This window comes from Camelus dromedarius, chromosome 9 (genome assembly GCF_036321535.1).
Source record: "Camelus dromedarius isolate mCamDro1 chromosome 9, mCamDro1.pat, whole genome shotgun sequence".
NCBI lineage: Eukaryota > Metazoa > Chordata > Mammalia > Artiodactyla > Camelidae > Camelus > Camelus dromedarius.
Genome location: NC_087444.1, coordinates 33,512,270 through 33,524,163, shown reverse-complemented (window position 1 = coordinate 33,524,163; position 11,894 = coordinate 33,512,270).

Below are 11,894 nucleotides of genomic sequence, written 5' to 3'. Positions count from 1 at the left end.
ACAGAGTAAGAAACCATGCTGCATAATCTCTGTCTAATAAACTTGAGTACTGCTTTCCAACTCTGACTTCTAAGATTCAGTGTTACCACGTCAAGTGTTATAAAAGTATCACATGTAGTTTTTTGCTTTTGTAGTTTTATTAAATCTGTATCATGATTGGAGATATTGTTGTCAGGCAGTGAACTGCTATTTCCAGCCCCCAGAATGGTGTAGTTTCTCTTTTAGGAATGTGTATCCCTGAACCACTATAACAAGTAGCGACTATTACATCTAGTTAGGTAACAGGAGTTTCTATCACATTTAAATTTTTTATTAGCTAAAATTAATTATATTTATAATACACTAATAGATACTATTTATTGTGCACCTCTGTGTTTTAAGTGATTTTTAATTTTTCTATATCTTTGCTGCCTTTCTATCTACTTGTTCTATCTATATATGCAGAAAAGAGTGTGGAAATCATCAATTTGTACTTGTTGATTTGTCTGTTTCTCTTTTCAGGTTTATCAATTTTCCCATCCCTTATTTTGAGGTTTTTTTAAATCATGTACATATATTTTTAGAATTTATATGCCTTTTTGATGAATTTACCCTTTTATCAATATGAAATGCACTTCTTTGTCTCTGATAATATTCTTTATCCTGTTGTTATTTTCCCTGATGATTAATACAGCCATGCTAGTTTTCTCATGATTAGTATGTGAGTGTTATATATTTTTCCATCCTTTCACTTTTAACTTGTATCTTTGTATTTAAATTTGGTTTGTTGTAGACAGCATATATTTAGGTTTTGCTTTTTTATTCATTCTGACAAACACTGACTTTTAATTGTTTAACCATTTACATTTAATTTTGTGTTATATTTAATTGAATTTACATTATCAATATAGGTGATTTCAATAAACTATCATAATATATTTTTCTCTCTTTCATCTTCTTTTTTGCACTTTTTTCCTGTCTTATTTTGAATTACTTTAATATTTCTGCTTTCTCTCCTCTCTTCTCTCATTAGCCAAAACTATATGTTTAATTTTTTTAGTTGTTGCTCTAGGGTTGCAGTACACATTTTAACTTTTTACAATCTACTGTGAAATAATAGGCTACCGCTTCCTGTATAATAGAACTATTTTACTTGTTTACAATAGTATACTTGTTTCCTCTTCCTAACCTTTGTTCTGCTTTTACCAAACATTTTACTCCTACTTCGTTACAAACTGCAGAATACAATGATACTAGTTTTGCTTTGAGCTAGGAGGCAGCATAGATTTTCTACAAAGGTCCAGATAGTAAATATTTTTAGTTGGCAAACTATATCATTTAAAATGCTCAACTCAGCCATCAACCATATAAAATATGTAAAAGAATGAGTTTGGCTGTTTTGCAGTGAAACTTTATTTTCCAAAACAGAGATGCATTTGACTCTTGGGCCATAGTTTGCTAACTACTGCTGTAAATAGTTAATTGTCTTTTAAAGAGGGGAAAAAATAAGAAAAAAAACACATTTTAAACTATTTCTTGTACATTCCATTTTTTTCCTTGTAGATTCACATTTCCATCTGCTATTATTTCTCTTCTCCAAAACAGCTAGATTTAACTTTTTTTTTTTTTTTCAGTTTAGGTCTTCTGGAAATGACATTCCTTAGCTTTTATTTATTTGCAAATGTCTTTATTTTACTTTCATATTTAAAGGCTTTTTTTGCTGGACATAGAATTATAAATTTACAAGGTTCCCCCCAGCACATTAAAGATACCCCATTTTTTTTTATAGCTTCATTGGTTTTGAAGAGAAATCAGAAATTGTTACTGTCTTTATTTGCTTGTCTGTAATGTGTCTTCCTTCTCCTCTAGCCACTTTAAAGATTTTCTTATTGCATGTTTTCAACAATACAATTATGTTTTGCCTTGTTTTGATTTTCCTTGGGTTTATTTTACTTTGGTTTATTGAGCGTCTAGAATCTGTGGCTTTACACTTTTCCAGCCAATATTCCTACAAACATGTTTTTATGCCCCTCTTCCTTCTCCAGGACCTCCAATTTCACATATGTTATTAGATCAATTGATATTGTCCCACATGTCAATAAAGCTCTATTCATTTTTTCTCATTTCTTTTTTCTCTTGTACCTCAGTTTGGATAGTTTCTACTGCTGTGTCTTCAGTCACTTTGCTTTTACACCTTACACCTGTCTAGTGAATTTTTCATTTTGAATATTGTGTTTTTCAACTCTAGAATTTCCATTTGATTCTTTTTTATATCTTCCATTTCTCTCCTCAGTATGTTCATTTTTTTTAAGTCTTTGCACACATTAATAATAGCTTCTTTAAGTTTCATGTATTGCTAGCACCTCTGTTGTTTCCAGATACTCTTCTACAGATTGATTTTTCTTCAGGTACTGAGTCACATTTTCCTGCTTTGCATGTCTATTTTTTTTAATAGGATAAGTATTACACTATTGATTCTGAATTTTATTGCCTTCAGTTCAAGTGTGTTGAACATGTGTTATAAGGCAGCTAAATTACTTATGGATCAGTTTGATACTTTTGAGCCTTACTTGTAAAAATTTGTTTTGGTTAGTGTAAAATAGCCTTTACTCAAAAGTTAAGTTTAGCCCACTACTAGCTAACGCATGATCCTTTTGAGAGGCATTGCTTAATGCCCTACATGGTCCTCAGGTCTCTCCATGCTATTGGTCAGAATTTGGATATTTTCCAATCTGTGTGAGCTCTGAGAATTACTGAACTTACAGTTTCTTGGTAGTTCTTTTCCTGGCCCTGAGCATTTTCACCCTACACATATGCAGCTTAGTATTTGGACAAAGGCTGTAGGGCAAAACATGCCAGAGTCCCCTGGGAATCTTCAATATCTTTTAGGAATCTGTAACTTTAAAAGTACAGTCAGCCTTCTGTATCCACTGATGCAGAATCCGTGGGTACAGAGGGCTGACTGTACTATGCCATTTTATATAAAGGACTTGAGCATTTGTGGATACTGAGGGATGACTTTACTGTTTTATAACACCAGGGCTCATGAGTTCAAAAGTATTTTAATTGTACTAAGATGTATTAGCCTTTCTACTCTCATTCACTTCATAGTATACAGTGGAGTTTTCCAGAGGCTACATGACATGTGATATTGAAACAAATCAAACTCAGAAGCAGGTATGAAATTCCGTATGTTTTAACCAAAAAATAAAGAGAACTATCAAAAAAGGTGAAACATTGCTACTATTCTTACTATTATTTTTTATTTTCATAAAATCAATTTTTCATTAAAATTTGTTATATATGGCATTTATATTTAAATGAATTGATAAATAAATATTAAAAAGAATTTAGAAACTTGTCAGTTTTAATTTCTAATACACTAAATACTGATAAATATAATTCGCATAAATAAAATCTCTTTGACGCCCTCAATTTTTAAGAGTATACAGCATTTCTGAGGCCAAAATGTTTGAGAACCACTACTCTAGGGAGTCATGAGGCAGCTTTCTGAATTTCTTTCTCATTGCATCTCCCTCATTTTGGGTGTAATTTCCAGGTACTTTGCTTTTCCTGAACTTCTGTTTCTGTTTCCTCAACTGCATGAACTGCCATGCTCTGCTTGGCTCCATCTACCTGGGCTATGATCTGGGAAGTACCTCCAGACAGAAAGCTGGGGTGATTGTGGGGCTTGCCTTGTTTATTTCCTTCTCTCATGGATCATGATCCTATGCTGCTTTTGCCCACTGTCTAAAATAAGATGTTTCATATATTTTGTCCAGTTTTCCCACAATCAACAACCTTCTGTCTAGAGGCACTTTGCAGACCACAGCCTAGGGAGGAAGAACCATCTAATTTAATTTTCACAAGAACATTCTAAGTGGGAATCGTAAGTGTTCCCATTTTAGTAGAAAAGAAACTGAAGTTTTAGGAAGGCAGATTATGGTTAAGCCAGAATCTGAGCACTGACAGTCTAATTTCAGAGACAAATTCTATACTACAGTCTTCCATTGAATAAACTAATATGTAGTGAGTATACTACAATGTCTTCCACTGAATAAACTAATATGTATTGAGTGTATACTATACACTAAGCACAGTCTACACACCAGAGAACACAGCAGTAAGCAAAAATAGACAAAATTTCTGCCCTTGTGTAGTTGATATTCTAGTAAGGAGAGATGAAAAATAAATTAGATGAGTAAATCCTATTTTTGTTAGGTAAGTATTCTAGAGAAAAAGAAAGCAATAAAGGAGGAAATGAATGATTCTGAGATGAGGAGTGTTGTCAATGTAAAATAGGGTATCAAGGAAAGTCTTCATTTAGAAGGTGACATTGAAGGAGGTGAAGAGTAAATGATGAGAATAAATAGAATAACTAGAATACCAGGAGGTGAGGCATGGCATATGCATAGGCTATGAGAAAGGAGTGTACCTGGCAAGGTTGAGGAGACCAGAATTCAGGAGTAAAGTATGCAAGAGAGAGAGAGAGCAAGCGAGCAGTGTGATGGGTGAGATCTTTGAGGTAGTGGAGGACCTGATTGTACAGAGTCCTGTAAAATCTTTGTTATTCACTCAGAATGAGATGAGAAGTTTTTAAGCAGAGGAGTGACATGAACAGATTTATTTCTATGGCCATTATGCTAAAAAAAATACACTGTAGGATGGCAACAGTGGAAACAGAGAGACCAGTTAGGCGGCTATTGCAATAATCCAGGGAAACCTGGAGAGCAATGGAGACAATGAAAAGTGGCTTGTTTTTTCTTGATAAGGATAATAGTGACAATAATAATTATCTGTATGACAGTTACATTACTTGTGTTGTCATTTGTCTTAAACTCCTTAATTATACTTTCCTGATCATACATCATCTATCAATTATTAAGATAGTTTTTGAAATCCTTTTTATCAGATATTACTTCTCTCTCTTAATATTTTACAAATTTGGTGTACTTAAAAATAAATGGACACACACACATACACACACACTGGTTCATTACACAGTCATCCACAAACACTTAATAACGTGCTAGTGCTCACTTCATATATAGGCCATTTGGGCTGATCCACTCACCCCATGAAACCTATTGTTCATTGTTTGCAAACATTGCCTGAGGATCCATCTTTCTCTGAGGATTAACGCTTAAAATACAGCTTGTCCCTTCTTACCATGTGTACATGGGAATTATCCGCCTTAAAGCTATAGCTTTCTCTGAGACCCTACTGGGAATGAGACAGCTCCCTCTGTTTCAGTTTACAGAGAGAAACCTGACATTGGTAGTCATTCTTCTGAAACAATAGCTTTATCCTAATATATAATTTTTCCTAGGGACCAACAAGCAAGTACAGCCTTGCCTTAAATAGCAAAATGAGGAAAACAAATAGAAAACAAAAAAAAAACTATGGTCTTAAGTTGTCTATGAAATTTGGCTTATCTCGTTGTTAACGGTTGGCTTTGAGAGCTTATAATAACAACCCCTACAATTACAGCTTTAGTTGGTGCTTTTTATTTTCACAGAAGTGAATTTGTCTTTATCAGATTGAGTTGAAAACCCTTAAGACACAAGAAATGGGTTCTTCAACTTACTAACTTAATGGCTTCATTAACACATCTTGTTTCATAGTGGATCTTTATACCTTGGGTCCAAAATGGTAAAAGAGCTGGTTTTCAATCCTGTTACTCTTCTTGGGTTTATTTTTTAAGACTACACACGGAGAAATATTAGTTGCCCTTGTGATTAGGGAGTGTGGAAATAGAGAAACTGAGTCCTAATAAATTCCTTCAGGATAGTACCAGACAGCAAGAGCTTTTAGCTCTTATTTTCTGCAATACATGTTTAACTTAAAAGACTATTTGTAGAGATCTTAGCATCATGGTTTATTACTGTTTGAGTCACACCGCCCCTAATCTTTGACCCTGAGTTTTTTAAAAAGCTGTTATATTTTGCCTTGTTAAATTTTACATTGATTAAATGGACTTAATCATACTTTTCTCTCATTGAAAATTGAGGAAGACTACAATTAACACTTATAACAACATACAATTGCCATACAGAAAATATCCCAGGATTCTTACTCCTGGTAATGGAAGGATTGAAGCATGCACTGTGGCGCTCTGTTACCAATCAAGAAAACATTCCAGTTTCCCTTTAATAATATATTATGAATCTTACATCCATTTATTTGTTTTGATTCTTTAAAACGTATGTATTGTTTTCTTGAAGTAACAATTTCTGAAACTTTGTTATATCACATAATCTTGTTTCATTTCATTTTAATGTGTGTTCTAGGTTTACTGCTTTCAAATTTCAAGGGATGCCCCTAATTCTAGGATAAATTGCTAAATCAGTTTTCATCCTGTTAGAACCTTTATTTTTCTCAGCTTTCCAGACCGAGACATCCTAGTCATTTCAAGTTTGTCTCCCCATTCCCTAAACCCATTGACTTTTAGTAACCATAATGATGTGGTTTTAAGGTTCCAGATCTATGCATAGAATATTGAGCATGAATGCACTGTGGTTTCATGTTAAGAAGGTGCTTTGTGAATTCATTCTCATGTAGTATGCCTTTTCAATGCTAGTATTTTATTATTAATTACTTTTTTGGCTGCTGGGACAAAAGGAGCCAAACTCTTCAAGGAACACTTAGTAACCACTTAAGAAGAAAAGTACTAATTAACATAATGGATCATTTTTTGGTCTCTAAAGGTTGAATCACCTTAGTTAGTTAATGTTTTTCTCAGTTTTGTTTCTGACATTCATTTTTTGTCTCCTCAGCCTGTAGATCCAGTTCTGACAGAAGTTAACTTTGAATTACTACATTTTAACTTTAACAAATTGAGCTAATTATCTAGATGCATTTAAAATAGCATTATAACTACATATACACTCATTCATACCTTGTATCCACAAGGTAAATTGAATTTCCTTGGTATCTCCCATCTTAGGAAAATACTAGAAGTGAAAATTTCAGGGCACAGTGGCTTTTGTTGTTTTATAGAGTGATTTGCCTTAATTTATAGATATCTTTATTTCTACTTGAAAGGTAAAGTTATTTCCAACTATTAACCGAACATTGATTTTAGTTATGTTCAGTTACAATACCAACTAAGTGTTCATTTTAGTCTCTATATCATTCTTTTTTTAATTATATTCACAGTGCTGAATTTTGAGATAGAAATGTAGCTGTTTTTCTTTATTGATGAAAATAGGGGGAATGAGGGAACTTACACACCAAAAATAGTTGAGTTATTCTTTCTCATGAGGAAGCCTCTGAATCATGCTCTACAAAGAAAGCATCTAATGTAATTCAGTAGATTTTCTGTCTGTAATATAATTTCATAGAAATTCAGGTATTACTATACTTATTTTTAAAATGGTGACAAGATTACAGGCAGGGGCATCAGTGGTTCACTTTTTACAAACTACCTAGTGCTTTAGCTTGTGTATAGGCACAAAGAATTTGATCCATAATTTTATTTGACTCAAAATGTGTCTGCTGTCCAGTTTGCATACAAGTGGAATTTTAAGCTCAGTTATGTAGAAACTGAATGATTGTTTAAATTTGAAGGCAGTGTATATAAAAAAATTCCAAATTAGTGTATCCAGAACATATAGACACTTATGACTTTCACAAAGTCAGGAAGAGATGACTTCCTCTGGCATTTAAAATTATGAACACCTTTAGGTCTTGACCAGTCATTCTCATAAAGGATGAAAAATAATTCATCCTCCCAGCTAGTTAGTGCATGAAAGAACACCATATCATCAATTTATCCAAGAAAGAGCCAGCATTTCATTAATAACATCCTATTATCTCAAACTCTAGAATGACTTTGGATAGGCAGATAAAATTCTCCATTTTTCTCAAATATACATAGACCGAAGTTTTATCTGCTTAAAGCTTTTTTCTCTCTTCCCAAAACCATCATCCACCTGGATTGAAATATAATTTTACGAAAGAAAGAAATCACAATTTCTAACTGGAGGAATAACTTTATGAACAGAAAAATCTCAGAATTCTAATTTTAAAAAGGGATTAGAATGTAGATATAGAAAACAAACTAGTAGTTACCAGTAGGGAGAGAGAAGAGAGGAGGGGAAGGTTGGAATAGGAGATTAAGAGGTAAAAAATTATTATGTATAAAATAAATAAACTACAAAGATACGTTGTATAACACAGGGTATGTAGCCAATGTAAACTATAACTATACATGGAGTATAATCATTAAAATATTTGAATCACTATGTCATACACCTGAAACTTATATGATATTGTAAATCAACTACCTCAATTAAAAAAGGGGATTAGGAAAAGAAGGCAATGCTCTGTAAAGAATATTGATCTGGGAGATAGGAGGCCAAAGTTTTACTCCTAATTTTATTATTAGCTAGCTGTGTGAATTTGGTTGGATCACTTAACCGCTTTACAACTCAGTTACCACCACTCTAAGGGAATTAGATTAAGTGATCTTATCTCTCATGTATATAATTCTGTAACAAAGGGAGAGATATCTTTCTCTGAAATTCTATAGGCTTATTTATCTAGTAAGAAAAAAGTCAGAAGAAAATGAGGTGAGTTATGAGTCATGTGAGGTGAGTTATGAGTCATGTGAGGTGAGTTATCGTGATCTAAAATCTATTAATTTGGAACTGAGCATCCATAAAGCCCTTGCCCAGGAGTTCTGTAGTCCTTCGCAGCCTTTTCCCCCATGTTAGATGGTGACGGAAAGATCAAAGCATAAGTGTACATTTTGTTCACTGAAGGTCTTTAGCATACACAGCAGCTTAAGTTGGTGTGACATTTGCTGCCTACCATATCCTATCTTGCTAGTCTGAAATTCATAGCTAACTTAGGGATTTTTATAAAGCATTTGCACTTTCCATTCTTTATCAATCACTGACAGACTCATTGTTTTATAATGTACTTCACAGCAAGCTGTTTGCGACTCATCGCCTTTCTTGCTTTATAGTCTATAAATATTTAATTCTTTAATAAACTGCTTATATGTAATATAAAATGACTGATGCTATTCTCTCTTCCCTTTTTTAATAGTGCTACTATTTGCAAAACAATTCTTATTTTTTTCTAAATAGCAATATGTTTCATAAATGTTTGACTTTCCTTTTTATAAGTAGCAATTTATTCCAGGAGGTTAGTAGAATGACAGGCAGGAAAACAGCCCCTTGCTCCTGGGAGTACAACATAAGTCTTCCTTCACCCTTACCCCTACCAAGCTGTAAATTGATGAGGTAAAGAAGATGGACTTTGGAATTGTGGCAGAGAGCAATCACCTGTCTCTCTACAGGCCCAGTGTGCAAAACAGCCTTTAAATTTGTAGACTAAATGTATGCTTACACTGAGCAAATGTGGTTCCCTCTTTGCTCTGACATCCTTTGTCTAGGGGAATCATAAAAGATAGTCAGTGATAATATACCAACACGTTAGTTTCCCTGTCTTCTTTATAACTGTTTATTGTAATTTTGAATGTTGGCTGATTTGCTTTCTGTGCCATGAAATGATTTTCAATATTTAATGACTCATTTTTAAAATTGGGTAAGTCAGGCATTTATTGAGTGTTTATTGTGTGCCCTGCACAGCTGTTAGCATGTTTTCAAGCAAGTTACTATTACTTTTGTACAATATTTCAGGATAATTTATGAACTCTTAAAAACCATGAACTGCCTTGGGGGAGAGCAGGGAGGATGAACCAGGAAGTCCCAGAACAAATGTTTCTTCAGTGCCTGCCACTAATCAGGTACATGTATTATCCCATGGCACTAACTCAGCTCTGCATTTCTTTAATACATTGCCTTTCACTTAGAACACATTCTAAATTTTCTACTAGAACCCAGTATATTTGATCTGGGAAAAGCATGAGGAGAATGGGAATAGAACATTTGTTTATAAGTTTAAAATAACTTGATTTATATGCTGCTTCTACCATGTATTAGCTGTTACTTTAGACTTACTGCCTAGCCTTTCTTATCTGTAATATGGGAATTATAAAAATTATATAGTTTATGTAAATACCTGTGTAATGGACCCTCAAATAATGTTAATTCTCTAATTGTTCCATTCTATTTAAAGAAGAACATCAAGACAAAATCAAAATGAATTAATGTTGTTAATGCAGTGGTGGTATTAATTTTATGTAAGTAGGAAATATAATTTCACTTGTTTATATAATAATAGTGATGGGTTACTTTAAGCAATAAACACTTTAAACTGAGGCTCCTTGTTTAACTGACACTGCACATTTTTAAAAAGACTTATTAGGGTCTTTTTACTCTGGAGCAGAGAGGTTTTTTAATGCAAAACACTATGGGTCAAGCTTTTATCCTTGTTGTTATAATCCATATGTTAGGTCTAAGTGAGCTAATTTGCTTATACAAGTGAAGTTATTCCAGCCTCATGTTAGATGGTGATGGAAAGATCAAAGTGTAAGTGTACATTTTGTTCACTGAAGGCCTTTAGCATACACAGCAGCTTGTGTATGCCCCCCACCCCATTTTATATGATCATACCCCTTATTTCATAGGTATCATTCCATTTTCTTATTTCATTAAACATTCACATCACAAATGTGCTTCCATTTTATTCTTCCTAAAACAAAATTGCCTGTGATGCCCTCAGTATAACTTTCTACCCTATTTAAGCATCATAAATTTGAAACTGCATAGGTGAAATCTCCCAGTGAGTTCCATTTCCCCTGGTTTGTACTGTCTAAATTGCTTCTGAAACACACTTTTACTTCTACCTCTCTTCCTGACTTGATCTATTATATTTGACCAGTCATTATCTCATATCTAATTATTTCCTTTGCATATTAAGTTATATTGAAATGTTATGTAGGTCAGTGAAAAAGAATAGACAATTTTAATAATAATAGTAACATTATTATTATTACTATTATTGAGTTCCTATTCTTTACTAGGTATTGCATATGAAAAAAATTTTCCCTCCATCTTATTCTGTGAGGTCAGAATTTCCAATTCACAGATGAGGAAAATGAAGCGTATGTGGGTTAAGTAGCTTGCTTAAGGTCACATAGCTAGTAAGTAAATAAAACTAGGGTTCCAACATAGGTGTTATTGACTTCAAGGCCTGTGATTTGAGATATTGCCTTTTGAGAAGCTGAGTAAAAAAAAAAAGTGCTCTTTTTATATTGCAAAAATGATAGGCATAGGTTCTTTTTCTGTTTTAAAAATGCCAGTTTGTAGAAAAATAGTATTAGTTCATGTTCGTATGATGCCTTTCTTTTAAAAGACACAGTGCATGTGAAAGTGCTTTGCACATTGTGAAGTCCTAGATAAATGTAAGGTGTAATTATAATAATAGTAATGAATTCAAAGCCCTTTTATTGTAACCTTGTCGATTGTTATGGCAATTTTATCCCAAATAGAGGTATATCTTGTTCTGTATAATAAAAGGTTTTCTGAAAAATTATAATTTTTAAATTTTTAAAAACATAATACTATTTTAAATGTACAAAAGAGCCTATGATTTCTGGATAAAGCCTATAACAAAGTAAAGAATTAGTTTGCAATGTGACTAATTCTCTAATTATCTGTTTTGAATCTTAAATTTTTTAGCATTAAAATTTTTAAAGGAAAGTATTCTTCAGTAGTGTTAACTGACACCTATAATCTCTTGAAATAATTTACAAAAAGATACCGTGAGAAGGCTGCTTATTGTTGAGGTCAGGAACCATTGTAAGAGCTATACATTATGGAATCCCTATGTTTCTGTTAAGTCCAAAACTTGAACTATTATCCCTACATGTTGATGTCCACTAAAATATGGACAACCAGATATATTTCATTAGAAAAATATTTAAGTACCCACCTATAAATCAGTTCATATATTTCATGTATGCAGTGAACATATTACTGTGCAATACTCAGATCTGAAAA